We start from the raw sequence: 22,745 nt of genomic DNA, 5'->3' as shown, positions 1-22,745 counted from the left end.
GACTGAGGGTACTGTGCCAAGTGAAGTAAATCAAACAAAGATAAGTACCATATGATTTCACTTACATGCAGAGTCTAAAAACAAAAAACAAAATAATTTTTTTTTAAAAAAACAGAAACAAACTCACAGACACAGAGAACAGATTGATAGTTGCCAGATAAGGGTTGGAAAACTGGGTGAAAAAGTGAAAGGATTAAGAGGCATAAATTGGCAGTTATAAAAATAGTCATGGGGATGTAAAGTACAGCTTAGGGAATATAGTCAATAATACTGCATATCTATTTATGATGTTAGTCTTAGTGGGTTGATCATTTTGTAAGTCAAATTAACGTGTAATCACTACATTGTATACCTGAAACTAATAAATATTGTATGTCGCTATAATTAAAAATTTAAAAATGCCTGAAAAAGCAAGTTCAGAAAAAAACACAATGGTTTTTATAATGAAATCAGCAATTACAACCATAATATTTATTAACCATTATATTAGGATGACTACATTATTTTAAAAATGCAAAATACAGTCCAGTTGCCAACCGATTCTAATCAGTAAGAATAGCTCCTAAAATTATAATCATCCTTTGTAGGATATAAACTAGCTATTTAAAAATTCCTCTAAATACAGGCATCAGAACACAGTAAACTTGGATTGAAGTTCCCCTCAAACACACCATACGAAACACAACATACTAAGATGTATATAGAAAGAATCCGAAACACAGGTCCTGAATAAAAGCTGGGTTATACTCATGTTAACAAAGTTTTACTCTTTACTTTCTGTGCGTCATTCCAGATAGGTTTCTGAAGTTTACTGGAATCAATCTACTTCACTGATTTCTTTTTTTAATAATAATTATTTTTTTATTGTTCAAGTACAATTGTCTCCATTTCCCCCCCACTGTTCTCCCCTGCCCCACCCACCCCCACCTCCCACCCTCATCTTTCTTAATTCCTTTTTCTGTTTACTCTAGATTTATTCACTTTTGTTTTCCTAGTTTCTTAAAAGTACACATATGGAACATTGATTTAAGATACTTTCTTCTTAAAGATACATGTATAATGCCGTGAATTCCCTCCCAAGGATCTGCTATACCTGTATCCTGATTTTGACAAGTTGGGTATTCACTTTTGTTACATTCAAAATACTTTTTAATTTTGTTTTTGCTGACTTCTGTAATCCATGATTTACTTAGAAGTATATTATTTAGTTGCCAATTTGGGAATTTTCAGTGATCTGTTGTTACTGACTTCTTATTTGATTCTATTATGATCAGAATATACTTTATATGGCTTGATTTTTTTATAAATTTATCAAAATTTATTTTACATTCCAGACTATGTTCCATATGTTTGGTAAATGTTCCACGTGCCTTTTAAAGGAATGTTCATTCTACTCTTGCTGGGTGGAGGGATCTATAAATGGCAGTTACGTCCTGTTGGTTAACATTGCTGGTTCAAGTTTTCTATATCCTTATTTTTTGTCTAATTATTCAATCAATTATTGATACAAGGTATCATAATATCCTGCTGTAATTGTGAGATTTTCTCCACAATCTCTCCTTACAGTTCTTTCAGTTTTTCTTTGGTGTATTTTGAAGCTCTGTTAGGGGTATAAGAATTTAGAATTGTGTCTATTTTACCATGAAATTGCCATCTTTATCTCTGATAATATTCTTTGTTCTGAAATCCATTTTACCTGATAATAACTCCAGCTTTCTTTTAATTGCTGTTAGTTTTCCCTTCTTTTAATGGATTTGGTCTTTATTAGAAGCTCATTGCTTGCAGACATCACATCGTTGTTTCCTACTTTTCATTCCATCTGAAAATCTCCACCTCTTCATTACAATATTTAAATTGTTTACATTTAATGTGATTATTGGTAAGTTCATAATTTATTATCTTGCTGTTTATTTTTCTATTGTCTCTTGTTTCTTTTTTCTCTGTTCTGTCTTCTTATTTAACTAAGTATTTTTTATGGCTCCATTTTCTTTCCTTTGTTGGTTTATGTTAGTGTTTGTTTTAGGATTTATAGTTTACATCTTTAAATTGATAGTCTCCATTCAAGTTATTTTATATCACTTAACATACATTATAGAAACGTGCCATAGTATATACTTCCATTTGTCCCCTCCTGACCTTCGTGCAATTGTTATCACCCATTGTACTTTTAGCTATATTATAAACCCACTACATTTTAATCATTTTTCAATGCCTAATGTCCAGGACCTTAAAACCATTGCTTCAGATGTGTTGCCCACATTTTGGCTGTTTCAATTACAAGTGTGAATATTATCCTGATTACCCTGTAACTGTTATTTGGTCATGATCAAAAGCAAAGTGTGGTTATTTAAATTTAAACATGTGTGTCTAAAAAAGTTTCATGTTTTGAAAAGATATTTTTGTTGGGTATAAATTTCTGGGTTGACAGATGATTTTATTTCAGTAGCTTGCTCAATGAATATCACTCCAATATCTTCTTACTATCTGATTGTAATATGCCTTGGAGTAGTATTCCTCATGTTTCTTGTATTAAGGGTTCATTAAGTTTCTTGGATCCATGGGTTTACACTTTGCATCAAATTTGAACATTTTTAAACATTATTACAACAAATAATTTTTATCCTCACCCTTCTTAAAAATCCAATTAATGAACAGTAAGGCACCTGAAGTACTTCCAGAACTCAATTAATGTTCTCTTTATTTTGTTTTAAAAAAATCATTTACTCTTTGTGTTTATTTGGGATAGGTTCTACTGTTATGTCTTCAAGTTTACTAATATTGTCTTCTGCAATATAAAACAGGCCATTAATGCATCCAGGAAATTTTCCGTCTTACACATTGTTATGATCATCTCTAGAAGTTTGTTTTGGGTTTTTCCCATTTTACATGTCTCTAACTTTTTGAGACTATGGAATTCAGTTATAGTAATATTTTTTTAATGTTCTTGCCTGTTAACACTAACAGTTTTATCATTTTTGGTTTGGTATTAATTGGTGATTTATCTCTTCTTTATGGGTCAAATTTTCTTATCTCTTATTGCACGCCTAGTAATTTACCTTGGTGAGTGCTGGATAAAGATTCCTGAGCTTTGTCCTAGGACACAAATTATTGGAAACAGTTTAATTCTTTAATGGCTTGCTTTGAAAATATTTTAGAAGGAAGTATTGCTCAGGGCTAACTATTCCCCATTAATGAGAAAAGACCCTTATGCCACATAGATCTTGAGATTTTCCAGTCTGGCTAGGAGGAAAAGACACTCCTCCAGCATGGCTGCTATTTGAGTGCCAAGCACTTAGGTAAACACCTTCAATCCTTTCAGGTTATTCTTTCCTTGGACTGCAGCATTCTCCTCACTTACATGTCCTAATTAGTAATAAGCTAATTACTCTCCTCTTTAGTCTTCTGTTCCATGAACTCTATCCAGCACGGTCTCCTCTCATTCTCTACTGAGAAAGTACTCTGGGCTATGTCTCAGTGCCTCCCCTTTAATCTATGCCCAGAAACTCTCTCAAGGCATGGCCAGCATAATCATAGGGCTCATTGCATTTGTTTCCAAACTTTCAGGGATCTCTGCCCGTCAGTGTTTAATGTCCATTGTTTCAGATGTTTTGCCCACGTTTGGATTGTTTCAATTGCGAGGGTAAGGATTACCTTGATTGCCCTATAACTGTCATTATGTCATTGGCAGAAGCAGAGTGTGGTTATTTAAACTTAAATTAAATTAAATAATATTAAAATTCAGTTTCTCATTCACACTAGCCGTACTTCATGTAATGAATAGCCACATGTGTTTGTAGATACTATAATGTACAGAACAAATATAGAACATATCCATGATTGCAAAAAGTTCAATTAGGCCTTTCTGGCTAGTGAATTACATTTTCACTGAACATTGTAGTATTGTTATAATACTTAAAATATTCAAACTTTGGTTTTAAAGTATAAATCTGCACACACCTATTTTTATATTTTACACTTTTATGTCTAAACACCTAAAATTAACACTTACATCACTTAATTTATACATTTGTGGAAATAAGAGAATAACATCTATTACATATATTGTAAGGGTTAAATAACATATATAAATCCTTATAAAGTGACTAGTACATCATAAATGCTCAATAACTAAAAGTTATTAACAAGAAATGATTTCTGTGTGCTTCCCCCCTTTTCACAACCACTGTATAATATACTTCAACAGGATAAGTACTTTTGAAACTGCTATTTTCACTTTATTTTTTAACATTTTTTTAAATCAAAAGTTATGTAAGGCCTGCTACAACAGAGATGAACCTCAAAAACATTATTTAAGTGAAAGAAGCCAGTTACAAATGACCATGTGCTCTATGATACCATTTATATGCGACTCCAAAGTATACAAATCTATTTACAGAAAGTAGAATAATAAATGTCTAGAGCTAGGGAAGTGAGGGGTGATACAATTTGTTTACTAATGATATAAAGTTTCCTCTGGGGCCAAACGTTCTAAAATTAGATTATATGAATAGGTGCACAACTCTGCAAATACACTACAAACACACTGAACTGGCACTTCCAATTGGTCAACTTTATAGCATGTGAATTACATATCAAAAATGTTATTAAAGTTTTTTTTACAAAGTACAGTATGTACATTATAAACACTAAATTCAAACTGAATAACAAAAATACAACGAAAAGAAAGCCTGCTTCTATTCCAGATCTCTGGTATCTTGTCTGTGTAGAATTTTCTGTGTTTGTGCATATACATTTGTACATAGGTACATTTAATAAAGAACTGTGAGCCCTGGCTGGCGTGGCTCAGTGGATTGAGTGCCAGCCTGTGAACCCAAAGATCGCCAGTGCGATTCCCAGTCAGGGCACATGCCTGTGTTGTGGGCCAGGTCCCCAGTTGGGGGTGCACGAGAAGCAACCGATCACTGTACCTGTCACACATCAATGTTTGTCTCCCTCTCTTTCTCCCTCCCTTTCCCCCTCTCTAAAAGTAAATGAAATCTTAAAACAAAAAAAGAATTGTGTTGTGCTTTTTAATTTTACATGTACACACACACACACAAAAATGCTTGTTTACTTAACACTTATGGGTATATATTTAGAATGGATGTAATAAATGTTGAATACCAAAGTATACTTTGTAAAAATGTGCATTTATATCTCTGGAGGTAAATTCTTAGAACTGAATTCGCTGCATTGAGAAATAGGTGCTTTCCTAATTTTGACTCACTCCCATTAACATATATGAAAGTAGCTATGTCATTAGACTAGCTATTTCTCTATACCAACAAAAACTGTGATTCATCAAACTGCCTTAATCTTTACCAAATTTATGGGTGAAAGAAATGATGTATTAGGGTTTTATTCTTCTTATAAGCGAAACAGAGCCTCTCAGGTTTATAAACCTTTTTGTTTGTTTTTCGATCCGCTGGACTGATTTTCATGCCCATGTGCCTATTTTATGATTGCTCTTTCAGAAACCACTTTTATTTATGAAACTGAATATACTTATATGAAACCCTAGAAATAATTTAATTATTAGCTATTTGTACTATGAGTATGTGTGGTTAAATAAAAGTAATTATGTAAAGGAAATCTCATAAAGTATTAAGCCAAAGGAACATTTTAAGCCAACAGTATAAAGAAAGTATAACAAATAATGTGAAAGTACAGTTCATTCAGTTGAAAAACACTGTTTTCTCTGGAATGAGTTTTCAGGAAGTGACAGATTTACAATACATGGCTTCCTGTTACAGAACTTACACAACTTTCAGGGGAAAAAAATGTACTATTGCTGTCTTCACTATGACCTGTAGAATTATATGAAAATTATCCCTTTTCAAGGCTCTAAGAAAGAAACAGTACCACAATATGTAAACACTTTAAAATCCTAAAAATAACCATACATCTAAAAAATGTGAATATGACCCAATGTGAGTATGGCATGGTACAGAAAGCTGTTTTTACCATTTAAGTCTCAAAATGGGTAAAACATGCTGAAAGCATTTTAAAGTCTACTGGAGTAGAGACCTAAACAAATGGTGCACTAACCACTTCCTACCACAGAACTCTTCTGCTTTTCCTTAACACTGTCTATTAAATGTTCTTTGTCCCTGATCAAAGTGCCTTCAACCACTCCTTGAATGTGTCTAAAGGTCGAAAGACAATGATGCCCTTTGCTTCTTGGCCTTCATTATACATCCAGCAATTTCAAAATCACTTATCTTGTTGAAGTATAGTGTACAGTGGTTATGAAATGGAAGGGAAGTACAGAGAAAGTATTTCTTGTTAATAGCTTTCAACTACTGAGCACTTATGATGTACTAATCACTTTATTAGGCTTTATATATGTTATCACATTTAATCCCCCATATTTATAGAGCCTTCTTCCTTCTATTATTCAAACTAATACTGAAATCTTATCTCTGTTTTCCAGGAAAGAAGCAATAAATCTCCCTTTGCCCCATGTGCGCTTATATTCCTATTTTAGCAATGTATCCACCCACCTATTCACAAAAACTGACTTGGTGTTTATGTGTTTCTAAGATTTTATGACTCTGCAAGTCAAAGGGAGAAAGATACAGAGGCAGGCTCCCAACTATCACGAGCCCATGTGGTCTCTGAGTGAAACAATAGATGAGGAGCCATGCGGTCTCATCATCATTTCTATGTTTTATCAGTACTTGTCATACTGTGAGCATGCTAGGGAAACAAATCCACATAACACTTGATCCCCATTGCCCTTAAGGGTTCAGTCTGTGGTAGGCAGTTAGACAGACATGAGCAAAGCAAGGGCGATGGGCCAGGTACAGAAGGCCACCAGGGCAGAAAGCCCCAGAAGTCCAGCAATGGGCAAAGCCAGGAAGATAAGGACCTTGCCCCAGGGTAAACTTTCCTCTCCTGACACGGTGCTGGCCTTGCAGTTTAGAGCCTCTGACCTTTCATACAGATGGTCATGCAGTTCAGACCCTTAGCAGGTCGCTATTTATGCAGTAGACCCCCTTGGAGAAGGAACAAGGGGCCCTTGCAGGCCCTTTCACAACCGCTCCTTTAAGCAGTAAACCCTAGAGATAACATCTATGCCTTAGTTGTGTCTCAGCTTCAGGCATCAAAACCAGATGATGCAATGCAATTCCATAGCTGGTATCAGGAAGAGCCGTGGTGACAGGCTGGGGCCAACCAATGAGTGGAGACCACAACCCCTAAAAGGACACACTTGGAAAGCTGATGAATATTCTATTGAAATCCTCCCCTGGGACCTCTCCTGAAACCCCAAGCCTTAGAAGCCCTCAGGACAGAGGACCCAGCTCCTTCTCTCCGTGAAGCCTGCCTGGGCCTTTCTCCACTCCCTTCCCTCAGGCACATTTTCCTTGTCCTCTCTTTCTCCTAAGTGCCAAGGGCCTTTCTTTTACTTCTGTAACTTGTTTCCAGGGTTCATTTCTTCTATGACTCATTTCTTCTACCTATGTGACTTTCTAAATAAATCTTCTCTTATAGTTTGAGTCTTGACTCTGAATTATTTCTTAGCAAGAACTCAAGTACTGAGATGACTGAACCAAGTCTGGGTCTGACTCCACTGGGCCTGGTGCCATTCTGCCTCCAAGTCTAGTGGAAAGGCAGGCATATTAAGAAACTATCCCAATACAAAACCCTGAGATAGAATATCTATACTTCATGCTATAAGGGGTGCTCGCCAAAACATCTGATTATATTATTTAAATTATTCAATATATTTAGGCAATGCTTTTTTCTAATTGTTTAAATACTTTTCTTTATGCATCCACCACAACTTGGAACATCAAGTACTACAGGGAAGAGTCTTTACCCAACTCCATACATGGATAGATTCTTGATATATAAGGCTTTTGATAATAATGTTAGTTTCTATTTATAGTAACTACCTTTAAAAAACCTAATAGTACTCTCATTCATACACTTTTAAAAGACTATAGTTTAAACTCCACTAAACATTTTCAACTTTTCTGAAAACACAAACTATTACATGGCCTCTTAAAGAAACACTTTTATTGGATAAATAAATGTATCACAATTTGCAAGGTATATATTTTGATTCTGAACATAAAACATATTATCATACTATTAATTTGCTTCAGCTAACACAATTTTAAGCAGCACTATCTCAAGTTAAATAGTTATGTATTGTAATATAATTCTAAAAAATCCTCACATAATTCAAATCAGATAATATGTAGCCCATCTTTTTCTTTTTTGTCCTCAACCAAGGACATTTTTTTCATTGCTTTTAGAGAGAGAGGGAGAGAGAGAGGGAGAGAGAGAGGGGGAGAGAGAGAGATAGAGAGAGATCAATTGGCTGCCTTCTCGCACCGATTCCAAACAGGGATTGAACACGCAATCTGGGTATATGCTCTGACTGAGGATAAAACCTGCAACCTTTGGGTCTACAAGATGATGCTCCAACCAACTGAGCCATACTGGCCAGGTTATAGCCCATCTTTTTAATCTGTCCCTTTGTTTCAGATTAGCAGTTTTATTTATTGATTTCTTTTTAAGTTTTTCTTCCTTGACAAAACAAACACAGGAAAAATACAAACCACTTTATGGGGAATTTAGGGCCACATCTGCCAGACTAGAATTAAGAAAGTAGTGTTGGATTCTCCAGATTAAGACTATAAACTTGATCAAGTCACCTCCATTCCTTAATCCTTACTTTTTACATATTTAAGGTTTTAGATTAATCTGTATGGCCCTTCCAAACTCCAAAATTCTATGATTCCATGAGTCAATTTTTGCAGTAAACAACCAAATTGTTTTAAAGTAAAATGTGACTAATATATGACACAAATCTCAGGAATATATATATATATAAATAAATAAAATATGTACATATGTAGTATTTAGGCAGATGAAGTATTTTATCTGACTGAACTGAACGTAATTAAGGGAAATGACATTAAATATGCTGAAAACTTAGACCTAATCTCTTCCTTGCACTACTCACCATTCTTGATTTATACTTCAAGGTCAGCAAACAGAGTGTGACAACATATTAACACTGAAATTTTCCAGTTGTAGAAACATTGTTAGACAGTGCTGTCTATAGTATAGAATATGTGATAATGTACTTTTACAGTAAGAAGGTAAGCTATATTTTGTCTTTCATAAGAAATAAAACAATTTAAAGTATATAACTATAGCAAATTTCAATACATAGTAAATAATACAACCTAGAAGTTACATTCCTTGTTAAAAAAAAATCTAATTCTGCTGGTAGACTTTAATAAAATATACAGCTTTAAAATAACTCACTATTTAAAAGTTTACAGATAAAACATCCTATGTCAAAATATACCATTTTCATTAAAAATTTGAAAACCAATATGTAAATTCATTCACTGAAAAAAATACTCACTGAAAGTATATTCTCAGAATTGAAGCTATAAAAACCAATTAGACATTATCATCAAATACCTACAACACTTTATTCACATCTCTATTTTATCATGTAAGTGCAGTTTATTGGAAACAAAAGTTGGCAATGAATTATATTTAAAAGGTATCAATATAGACAGCTGCTTCCTTTCTTTCCCATAACAATTTCTCGATGTTCAATTAACTGGTGATTAAAAGTCATTAAAAGTGCAATTCAAAATAAAAGGAAAGGAAATAAATATGAAAATAAAAAGGAAGGAGTCGAGAGAAACCATGGGAGAATTTTAAGATAGAATGTTAGTAAAGGTAAATCAAGAAAATAAAAAAGAACCAAAGAACATGGAGAAAGAGGAAAACAGATGAATAAAATAATAAACTACTATTTATTAATAGTGCCCAGCATGATACATTTTAAAAACATTATCTCTAATCTTAACAATAGCTCTTCAAGTAAGTTTTTAATCACTCCCATTTTAAAGATGAGGCAGTTGGATTCAGAAGTTATTCACCTAAAATCATAGAATATTTAAGTAGCTAAATTAAGACTCAAAGCTAGGACTATTCGATTTCAGTTTTGAGGCTTTCAATTATAGTTTTCTGCCTCTAGAAAAAAGTGCTTTCTTATTAATGCTGATCTAGTTCTACCATGCTTCCTAGGTAGGAATAATCCCCATAATAATTCCATTTTTCTATAACCAGTGTTTGTCATTTAAAAAAAGGAGGGGAGAATCTTTCAAAGTTCAGCATTACTGTTACCATAAAACAATCAGTCAGAGCAGAGGGAAGCCCCCGCATAAGCCAAGATGTATACACAGTGAAGTTCTTAGGCTGAGCATACAAATAAAAAGCAAGCTAATCGGATTTTAAAAAGCCTTTCAAGACACTTGAGGAGATGCTGGAGATGGAGGCTTTGGGGAGAGAACTAAGAGAATAGCTGGGGGACGGGGGATCTCGGTGCTGAGTCAACCCCCATACGGCAGCAACGATCTTGCTCAGGCAGACCATTCCCCTGAGCAGCAACAGCATGAGAGGACCTAATCACCCTGCCCCCAGGAGGGACTCTGCCCTGCCCTGTGGTGTCTAAGCATGACTGCTGAGTGCAGAGTCACTAAATTAACAGGTGAAGGAGATAGCCACAGACAGTAGATTCCTGGAAGTCTTGAAAAGACTGCCTAAGGTCAGATACGGTCAACATCTGACATCATCAGAGCGAGATCCAGAAAGAAAAAAACAGTGGTAAACACTACAGGCCACCAAGACAAAATCGACTATAGTCTTCTCCATGATTTGCGATATTTTCTTTACTACATAGCTGTTTATCATTCATTTCAGGTCTATCAAGTTTGTGCATATTGTCACTAGATTTTATACTAATAGTTTATTTCTCTCCTTTATTATGACAGTATTAATCTCTTTAGAGCCCTGTTAATACTGGTTCATTTGCTGTTGATAGTTGAATTGCAGAGAGGAGTTATTTTTGTTGATGTGGGTTTGTTTCCTGGGCTTTGTGGTCTCATACTGGCAGCACCTGCACAAAAAACACTCAAGACATGGTGAGGAGACTCACCCTCAGTCAACCAGTTGGAGGGTAGGACGCACCAAAGAATAACCAAACAACAATCAAAACCCAATTACTTCCAGAGAGCCAACATAAATACTATAAAAGGGATATATCAAGCAGCAAGTTCAGGAGATCATGAAGACTGCACCACTGAATCTCAAAGATCTTCTACCACAGAAGTTCGCACCACAAAGTCAGGAAGTCAAGACAGATCAATTTCAAAAGCAGAACCAAAAAAGAAGAGTCTCACAAATAATGGGAAGATAAACCACCCAAAATCGAAGAGAAAGGAGCAACCCCCAGAAAGAAAAGTAAATGAAATAGAGGCAAGTAAACTATTAGATATTGAGTTCAAAACAATGGCACCCAAGGAAGCTCAATGAGCTCAGTAAGCTCAGAGAGAATTACCAAAAACTAGAGGGAAACCACGAGGAACTTACTGCAAACTATATCAGCATGAAAAAGGACACAGAAACTATTAACAAGAGGGAAGAGGAAATGAAGAATACAATTTCCGAACTGAAGGACAGTAGAAGGAATCAAAAGCAGGCTAGAAGAAACAAAGGCTGAAATCACTGAGCTGGAGGACAAGGTAGAAAAAAGCTCCCAGAAGGAGCAAGAAAATGAAAAAAGACTCAGAAAGAATGAAGAGGTATTGAGGGAAATGCATGACAACCTGAAACGTAATAATATCCATATAATAGGGATACCAGAAGGAGAGGAAGAGGAGGAAGAAATAAAGAACCTATTTGAAAAAGTAATGATGGAAAACTTCCCTAATTGGAGGAGAGAAAAAGTCACACAAGTCCAGGAAGCACAGAGGGTCCCATTCAAGAGGAACCCATTGAGGTCCACACCAAGATACATCATCATTAAAATGGTAAATATCAAAGACAAACAGAGAATCCTAAAGGCAGCAAGGGAGAAACAGGTAGTAACATATAAGGGAGCCCTGGTATGGCTAGCATCTGACTTCTCAACAGAAACACTGCAAGTCAAAAGGGAATGGCAATCAATATTCCAAGTCATGAAAAGCAAAGACCTGGAACCAAGAATACTCTACTCAGCAAGGCTGTCAATTAAAATGCGAAGTGAAATAAGGAGTTTTTCAGACAAAAGAAGGCTGAAAAAATAGACTTCCACCAAACCAGCATTGCAAGGTATACAAAAGGGACTGCTTTAAGAAGATGAAGAAAAAGAGAAAGAGAGGAACACAGGTAAAATGGGAAAAAATGAATAAGGACCTATCAATGATAATTTTAAATGTAAACAGAGTAAATGCTCCAATCAAAACACATAGAGTAGCTGAATGGATTAGAAAACATGACCCGCACATATGCTGCCTATGAGAGATCCACCTCAGACAAAGGACCTACACAGACAGAAAGTAAAAGGATGGAAAAAAATATTCCAAGCAAATGCACACACAAAAAAAATAGCCAGGGTAGCAATACTTATATCAGACAAAACAAATTCCAAAACAAAGGCCATAAAAGGAAACACAGAAGGATGCTTCATAATACTCAAAGGAAGAATCCATCAAGAAGGCATAAACATTGTAAACCTACATGCACCCAACACAGAAGCACCCAAATATATAAGCAAAATCTTGGAGGTCTTCAAGAAAGATATAGACAGCAACACACTGATAGTAGGGGATTTTAACACCCCACTGTCAACAATGGACAGATCTTCTAAACAAAGCATCAACAAGGATACTGTGGAACTGAAGATGCTTTAGATTAAGTAGACTTAACTGACATATATAGAACCTTTCATCCCAAAGAAGAAAAATACACATTCTGTTCAAATGCACAGGGAATATTTTCAAAAGTAGACCACATGATAAGACACAAAACGAGCCTCAACAAATTCAAGAAAATTGAAATCATAACAAGTATTTTCTTGGATCACAAGCGCTTGAAACTAGAAACCAACCTCAAGAAAAAGACTGAAAAATATTCAAACTCGTGGAGACTGAATAGCATGCTATTAAACAATGAATGGGTCAATAATTAGATCAAAGAAGAAATCAAAAAGTTTCTGGAAATAAATCAAAATGAACACACAACTCCAAAACCCATGGGACACAGTGAAGGCAGTCCTGAGAAGAAAGTTCATAGCAATACAGGCCTACCTAGAAGATAGAAAATTTTCAAATAAATGACCTACAGCTTCAAGAACTGGAGAATCAACAACATATAAAGCCCAGAACAAGTAGATGGAAGGAAATAATCAAGATCAGAGCAGAATGGAATGACATAGAGACTGAAAGAACAACTCAAAGGATCAATAAATCCAGGAGCTGGTTCTTTGGAAAGATAAACCAAATCAACAAGCCTTTAAGCAGACTCATCAAGAAAAAAAGGGAGAGGACCCAAATAAATAATATCAGAAATTAAAGAGGAGAAAATACAACTGAAACCACAGAAACACAAAGGATTGTAAAAAATTACTATGAACAATTATATGCCAAGAAATTTGAAAACCTCGATGAAATGGACAAATTTCTAGAAAAATATCACCTTTCAACACTGGAAGAAGAAGCAGAAAGCCTGAACAGACTGATAAGAGTTGGTAAAATTGAAGTAGTAATCAAAAAACTCCCAGCACACAAAAGCCCAGGACCAGACAGTTTCATGGGAGAATTTTATAAAACATTTAAGGAAAAGCTAACCTCTGTCCTTCTCAGACTATTCCAAAAAATGAAGAAGACTCCCAAACTCTTTTTATGAGGCCAGCATCATCCTAATCCCAAAACCAGACAAAGACAAAATAAAGAAAGAAAACTACAAACCAACATCGCTGATGAACATAGATGCGAAAATCCTCAACAAAATATTGGCAAACCGCACCAAGCAACACATTAAAAAGATCATCCACCATGATCAAGTGGGATTCATACCAGGGATGCAAGGATGGTTCAATATTCGTAAATCAATAAATGTAATACATCACATAAACAAAAGAGAAAAATTACATGATATCAATAGATGCAGAAAAAACATTTGATTATGTACAGTATCCATTTATGATAAAAACACTCAACAAAGTGGGAGTAAAGGGGGCATGCCTCAACAGAATAAAGGCCACATATGAAAAACCTACAGCCAAAATCATACTCAACGAGCAAAAACTAAAAGCTTCCCCACTAAGATCAGGAACTAGACAAGGGTATTTGCTTTAACCACTTCCATTCAACATATTGGAAGTCCTAGCCACAGGAAACAGACAAGAAAAAGAAATAAAAGGCACCCAAATAGGAAAGGAGGAAGTAAAACTGTCATTGTTTGCAGACGACATGATAGTGTACATAGAAAACCTGACAGACTCCACCAAAAAACTACTCAACCTAATAAGTGAATTTGGCAAAGAAGTGGGATACAAAGTCAATATTCAGAAATCAAAGGCATTTTTGTACACCAACAATGAAATATCAGAAACAGAAATCAGGAAAAAATTCTCATTTGCTATAGCAACAAGAAAAATAAAGTACCTAGGAATGAACTTAACCAAGGAGGTAAAAGATCTGTAGTCAGAAAATTACACAATACTGAAGAAAGAAATTAAGGAAGACACAAATAAATAGAAGTATATACCGTGTTCACGGATTGGAAGAATTAACATCAGCAAAATGTCCATACTACCCAAAGCCATGTATAGGTTCAACTCAATACCTATTAAAATACCGATGACCTATTTCACAGGTATAGAACAAACATTTCAAAAATTTATATGATACAATGGACAAGCTCAAATAGCTGTAACTATTTTGAGAAATAAGAACAAAGTAGGAGAGATCACAATACCTGACATCAACCTATATTCCTTGGCCACTGTAATCAAAACAGTCTGGCAGTGGCATAAGAACAGACACATAGACCAATGGAAGAGAATAGAGAGCCCAGAAATACACCCATGTCTCTATGGTCAGTTAATATTCGACAGAGGGGGCAGAGCATAAAATGGAGTAAAAATAGCCTCTTCAACAAACAGTGTTGGGAGATCTGGACGGTTACATGAAAAAAAAAAGAAACTTGACCACCAACTTACACCATATACAAAAATAAACTCAAGATGGATAAAAGACTTAAATATAAGTCGTGACAACATAAAGTCTGAGAGGAGAACACAGGCAGGAAACTCAGATATTTCATGCTGCAGTATTTTCACCAATATGTCCCAAGAGGAAGGGACATAAAGGAAAGAATAAACAAATGGAACACCATCAAAATAAGAAGGTTCTGCACAGCTAAAGAAAAAATCAGCAAAATGAAAAGGGAACCAACCGTATGGGAAAATATATTTGGCAATGATTCCTTAGAAAAGGGTTTGATGTCCAAAATATATAAAGAAGTGACACGACTCCACTTCAGGAAGACAAATGTTCCAGTTAAAAAAATGGGCAAAGGACCTGAACAGACACTTCTGCAAAGAGGACATACACAGGGCCCAGAGACATAAGAAAGGATGCTCAGCATCACTAGCCATCAGAGAAATACAAATTAAAACCACCATGAGATATCACTTCACACCAGTCAGAATGGCCACCATAAACAGATCAACAAACAACAGGTGCTGGCGAGGCTGTGGAGAAAAGGGAACCCTAGTCCACTGTTGGTGGGAATGCAGACTGGTGTGGCCGCTACAGAAAAGAGTTTGGAATTTCCTCAAAAAGCTAAAAATGGAACTGCCTTTTGACCTCGCAGTTTCAGTGCCGGGATTATACCCTAGAAGTCCTGAAATACCAATTCAAAAGAACCTATGCAGCCCAATGTTCACAGCAGCACAATTCACAATAGGCAAGTGCTGGAAGCAAACTAAGTGCCAATCAAGCCAATCAATAAATGAGTGGATCAAAAAAATATGGTACATACCATGGCTGGTGTTGCTCAGTGGACTGAGTGCCAGCCAGTAAACCAAAGGGTCGCTGGATAAATTCCCAGTTCATGCCTGGGTGCATGCCTGGGTTGAGGGCCATGTCTCCAGTAGGGGGCATGTGAGAGGCAACCACACATTGATGTTTCTCTCCCTCTCTTTCTCTCTCCTTTCCCCTCTTGGAAAATAAATAAATAAAATCTTAAAAAAACAACAACAACAACAACAACACATGGTACATTTACACAAAGGAATACTATGCAGCAGAAAGAAAGAGCTACTACCCTTCCCGACAGCATGGATGGAACTGGAGAGCATTATGCTAAATGAAATGAACCAGGGGGGGAAAACAAATGCTATATGATCTCACCTATAAGTGGAACCTAATTAACAAAACAAACAAGTAAGAAAAATATAACAGCTGCCTTGGGGGGAAAAAAACCCCAACAGTAACAGGAGGGGAGCACTAAGGCGAGCAACGGGGAAAAGGAGGAGAAGGGTCAAGTCAAAGAATATGTATAAAAGACCCATGGACAAAGCCAAGAAGGGTTGAGGGTGGGAGGTGGGGTGGGTGGGGCAGGGGAAATAGGTGGCGGGAAAATGGAGACAAACGTATTTGAGCAATAAGAAAATATTTAAAAAATAAAAATAAAACAGCCTTTCCCCCACTTTGGTACCAGACTGGGGGTAGGACCAGGGGAAGGTAGGCACATGGGCAAAGACGTGAAAATGGCACAGAGGGAGGTCCTAAACCAAAGAGGCCTGTCTAATCTGGTGAAAAAAGGGATCGGTTGGGAGGTGGACCCAAAGCACATGAGGTTGACTGGTCATTTTGAGAGAACACCTGGTCTTCCCCACACCTAAGCTAGTATCATCCCAGGGAAAAAAAGAAGCTCGCTCGCTCATGACCTGAACTCACACTGTAGGTTCTCCCCTGGCCTCCAGGAGAGAGTCTGCTTTTCTCTCTCTCTCCCTTTCTTCCTCCTCATCCCCCAACCTGGTGATGCACTGCACTGCACGCATGTGTTTGAGCAGGCTCTCACAAGGAGCATGCGACAATGTGGTCCCAGCAGTAGCATGGCCTTTGGCCATGCAGGCTCCACACATAGGCTACAGGAGGGAGCCCTAAATGGACATCAGCCAGAAACAAGCTAAGCTACGTAGATGGGGACTAAGACCGCTTAGCCACTGCCTGCTGGTTCCAAAGGACAGCACTCTAACATGGAACAGGAACTCTGGACACTGGCTTTTGTCTTGGCTTTGCTGTGGACAGTTGGACTTTTTCCATGGCAGTAACAGGAGATGGTCTTTGAGACAGGAGGCCACCATTCTCCCAGGTTGCAGAGCACCTGAATAAAACCTCTTTCCTTTTCCACCACCTCACGAGTTTGTCTTTTGTGGCAACAGGCAGACAAACCTCTGTTTTTTGTTCAGTTACATTAAAATAATAGTGTAACAACAACATCAATTGCGATGTAACCAAATGCTCCTGTATGGCACATGCTATATTAAATTTTTGACATATGCCACTTTATATAATGCTCAAAATGCTCCTGCAATATAGTCTATTCTACCACTTCAGAGAAGAGGTTTAGAAAAGCAGTTATGGAATTGAGCCAATTTTAGGAACCAGGTGTGATTACAAGAACTATGAGCTGTCATGGGTTTCTCTCAAAGATTCCTTTAAAAACTCCCATGAAAGAGTTAGAGCTTATACAAATTTTATTCAACTTAATTATAAAACATCTCTTATTTTCATGCACAGGAGATAAAACAGTAGGTTAAGATATAGGCTCCATGTCAAAGAGCTCATGTTTAATGAACCAGCTTTAAGAAAAGCAAAGGTGACAAGAAAATTACATTGCCCTCAAAAAACTATATTTAATCTATTATAATAAAGAAAAATAGACCAAAAAATATATTTTTAAATTTCCAAATAAGTAATGTAAATATTACAATGAAAAACTAAAAACCTCACACTTATATATAAAATGAGATGACAAAAAGGTTGCATGAGCCAGTTTCCAATATGTTTGCATAACTTTATGTGAGGGACAACCATTCTTCACCTTAATGCTGCCCAACCAGTTAATTTTTCAATTCAGAAAACAAGACAAAACAAAACAAACAAAAAACTTCACATGTCATTCAGCACATGGAGAAGGAAGAAGAGAAAGGTTTTATATGAACTCAGAGCAAAGTTAAAGCTGAAAAAATATTGTGTTTTCAGCAGGGCAAAGTAGACGGGTCACCTAAATGAAACCTTATTATTATATATAAACAATTTGTAGTAAGTTAGTTATTTCCATCCAAAGGGTAGTATTCCCATTAACCTCAAATAGGAACCAGGCTTAGGGTGATATTATATTTTTCCCTTAAAGACATTACAAAAATAAATAAGAGCTTCCAGATTCCTTAGGAGTGATCACAGCAAGGCCAAAAATAACACATGGCAGTATGAAAATTCAAATCTCTATTATGTGATTAAGGTAAGAAAGACCATTAGAGTGAGGGTTATTTTAATACTAACTAAGGTGGCCAGTAAGACAGCACTGATTTACTAGTTCACCAAACCACACTGTACTGTGGGTAAAAGGCCAACTGCTGCCCTCCAACTGAGGTCCACATTTTTAACTCTCCACGGAGAACCAACTCAATCTCAATATGTAATCCCCCCTACAAATGGCCATCAACAACAAACAGAAAAATATGTAACATCTTTACTATTTTTTTAAACACAGCATATGGGTTCTTTACTCATGTACTGGTATAATGGAATGTCACTTAGTTCTCCCAATGGTGAGAATGGAATGGAATGGTGTACCCTGTGCCCACAGTCAAGCCATCTGCCAGTGCTGTGGGCATATGCTCATTCCAGAATCCATCTGAGAAAATCCTTTCTTGATTAGGCATGGCATTGCTCAGATGTGTCTTGGCTCTCACTATGTCCATCCAGCTGCAGATTCCTCTCTGCATACTCAGTTCCCACTGATGACCAATGCTTCAGAAAGAAAAGGTCCAGAACTAATGGGTTTTCTTTTACTAATGAATATTTTAAGTCTTAAAGTACAATTAATCATTACCTCTACCAAAGAAGAGAGGCTGGGGTAGCAGGGTAGCATGTGCTTAAATTCTGAGTTAAATTAACTGTGAAAGATTTTTTAACCATCACTTCTAAACTTTATACACACGCAAGAATATTCCTTTTCAGTTCCCCACACTCACTACATCAAGGAAATGCTGTAAATCAAGGCCTCTTAGCTGTGCTGGGCAACCTTTTCTTTGTGCTTTGTTTTTCCCCCTCAAACAGCAAAATGGGTTCAGTATCAAGCTTATCAGTAAGAGACATAATGATATTGAAATACACAGTTTTTCAAAATACATACAAAAGTATTTTTAACAGTCTGTAGATAAGAATATGATAAAAATAAAAAATCCCTATTGATAATATATGTATTTCACAATTAAAATTTTAGGCACTGATAGCTGGTAATTGTTTGTACAAACTCTTCATCCCTTAAAAGCACATTACTCTTACATTGCTAATGGCAATAATAGGTATTGCGTGTATGCATATGCAGATAAGAGAGGTAGGTAGATATTTAGATAGATAAAGATAGATAGATAGATAGATAGATAGATAGATAGATAGATAGACAGACAGACAGGTTTATATGGACAACTATTCAGGATCTTTACCGAAGGATAGTAGTATCTGTACTTTCTAAGTAAACTCAAAATAATGTACCTGCAAATCTGAGTATAGTCGGTACCTTATAAAACCTCCAGCTTGTTCTTCTCTCCATCTTACTCTCTTTTTCATAATGCCTGCACCTAAGTGAACTAGAAGGTTTCACAATGAAGAAAGTGATCTAATGCGTTATTTTAGTCCCTCAATTACAGAAATTGTCACAAAAAGAAAAATAAGTTTAGTGTTTCTTCTCATTTTTTTCTCCATGCCATTAAAAGCTATGGGGAGGACTGAACAAAGGTTTACTTAAGCTTTCTCACAATAGCATTCTTAATGTTCCCACAGCCTTTTTTAGTAGCAAGCAGCATTAACTGCAGAGCTTTACCTTCTCAGGTACTACGTTATGAATACATCCATATCGATTTATTTTAAAATGCCAATAACATAAATATGTACTTACTCTAGGTTATATTTTAAAGCAGTACTATGAAAATGCATGTTATTGGACATATAGAAATTTGGGACATGATTTCATGGTAAAGAACAAAAGAAACATTCATTTTGTTCATTCATTTAAATTATAGACTTAGTTATTACTCTCATGTGACTCAGATTTTTTTCAAGTGGCTATTCTATTTCTTATAGGTTAGAAAGTTAGAGCTCCTCAAAATAAATTTCTATAACTCACAGCACACACATAGACCTCCCCAGGGTGTTTCTAAAACACTATGTCTAAATACAATTCCTGTCTCCACCCACAAAGGTAGAATGAAATAAACAAGCAGTATATCAGCAAAGCAGAACGACTCAATATTCTTGGGCTGGGAAGATGATTAGGAGTAAAACAGAGTAATACCCTCAAAAATAAGTCCTCACAACCCCCAAAGAACTTTGAAATTGATATGATTTGGCCTTCTCTGTCTTCAAAATTTAATTAGTAACAATAAACCAGACTAATTGGGAGTGGAAGCTGCAAAGTTCTGAAGAGCATTTCTACATGTGATTTTCTTAAGAGTATTAAATATGGGGCATGGCAAAAATGAGGCATGTGTGTATGTTAGCCAAAATTTTCACATGGAAATTCTGTCTACAACAACAAATAGTCTGATTAATATTTTAATAGAAAAGGCCCCTAAGGAAAGCAGGTGGTTCCTGGCGCACAGTCTCAGTGTCTGAGCTATCCCAGTTACACATTCCTTCATCTCAATCAAGCTAGGAGCCAAAGTATAAACTGGCAATTGTGGAAGCGTGATTTCATTTTTATAAGAAGGAAAGGGTAAAATTACCAGTTTTTAATGAAAACTAAACATTAAAACATTGGTAATTACTCTGCCTCAAAAATGTTATTATAAATAGATTTTGACATATTTTGAGACCTACTTGAGCAAAACATAAATTCTCCAATTAAATATACCCAATACTTAGCAGTGAGTATTGTATGAATGACCAGAAGAAAACTTTTCCCATTATCTACAACACTGTGGTGACATTCGAATTTCATTTTGGATTTTTATGCCACCAAACTACACATCAGAGCAGTTTATTTATGAAACTAAATTTCAACACAAAACTACTGCCTGATTATTTCATTTCTGCATACATATGTAAATAAAACTGATTGTTAATCTGCAAAAGTTAATGATCTCTAGCCCAGTGATTGTAGACCATTCTTAATATTAATAATTTCCAGTATTCAAATCGCTTCTAATGACATTTAATCTACCTCTGAGTTACCAGCTCTAATTACCTTCACAAAAATGCAAGTGCATAATAAAGGCCATATATGAAAAAGCTACAGCCAACATCAAACTCAACAGGCAAAAACTAAAAGCCTTCCCACTAAGATCAGGAACAAAAAAATGCAAGTAAATATTTTGAATGTGTCATTTGAATTTTTATCTAAATAATTTTGAATAGATGTTAGACAAGAATTACATTACCTTGCTTTAACAAAGTATTCATGTATAATCTGTGTAAAAGACAACTTGCAAATTTTACAATTTTATAGACCTGCGGGTAGACAACTGGCCACCTTGGAAGGCTCCAGCAGAATCACCATGGATCACTGGGGGAGAAAGAGAGATTGAGGCATTATCACCAAGTAAGGAAAGATATTAATATCAGTAGGTATATTCATTTTTCAGATTACCTAGATAGCAGAGAACAGATGTTGAAGAAACAGGGCACAAGGGAGCTTAATCTGAGGAGATCAAGAGTCATTAGAGAGAACAGGCCCAGAAGGGTGGTACAGAGACAGGCCTTATAGAGCTCAAGAGCAATGGAACTGACAGTGTGATTGGCATGGCAAAGACTTGTTGAAACTAAGTGTTATCTACTTCACTTCTTTGCCTAAGGCTAACATTTGCTAGCCTCATCACTTCAGGCCCAGGCTAGTCTCAAAGGTCAAATGGACCACCAGCTAAGTCACGCCCTCAACAAAATCCCAGTTTCTCACCCTTGTCACTGGTGACATTTGGAGGTAGATAATTCTTTGTTGTTCGGGGTGAGGAGGTAGAGGCAGTCCTGTGTGTTGTAGATATTTCACCGCATCTATGGCCTTTATACTCTAGATGACAATAGCATCCCTCATCACCAGTGAGGACAACCAAAAATGTCTCCAAACATTGACATGTCTCTTGAAGAATATACAAAATTGCCTCCAGCTGGCACTGCTGATCAAGAGGATACCTAGAGGTTCTTCACAACCTTAGGCGTTGACAAAGCCCCGAAAGCACCCTAATGTAACCCCTTCTCTGCTACAAAAATCCCTTCTGCAATGACCATGAAAGATCACTATGTAGTTTTTGCTTAAAAGATTTCTATAATGGGAAACTCTCAACTTTACCAGGCAACCTTTTTTTTTTTTTTTTGGACAGTTCTGTATGAAAATTCTTTCTCATTATTGCAGTGAAAACCTGCCTATTTCTAATTTATACTTGTAATGCCTAGTTTCATAGAAAACAAATCCTTCATCCATAAAAACTGTCCTGTCCTCCAAATACAAGGTAACTTCCACTCCATGCCCCTTGGGAGGTCATAGCTGCAAGGAACACATAAACAATTACAATCAACCTTTAAGTATTCAATGGTCAGGAAGCTACCCAAACCATCCCATGGGGATGGAGAGAAATTGGACTATCTCCTACCTCAAAACAGGTTCAACCCTGGATCATATGTGCATTTACAACATTTATAAACCCTTTTGGG

The 22,745-nt window shown here is 36.2% G+C and overlaps 1 protein-coding gene across 2 annotated transcripts in view; it reads right to left on the bottom strand.

Moving 5' to 3' along the window:
* TMEM135 (transmembrane protein 135) overlaps positions 1 to 22,745 on the bottom strand; it is a 236,295-nt gene that overhangs the window by 78,724 nt on the left and 134,826 nt on the right. The window lies entirely within an intron of this gene.

This window comes from Pteronotus mesoamericanus, unplaced genomic scaffold (assembly GCF_021234165.1).
Source record: "Pteronotus mesoamericanus isolate MK-2021 breed Mesoamerican mustached bat unplaced genomic scaffold, CSHL_Meso_final contig_33, whole genome shotgun sequence".
Taxonomy (NCBI): Eukaryota; Metazoa; Chordata; class Mammalia; order Chiroptera; family Mormoopidae; genus Pteronotus; species Pteronotus mesoamericanus.
Note: the sequence above shows the minus strand (reverse complement) of the source record. Positions and strands in the feature narration are given on the sequence as shown.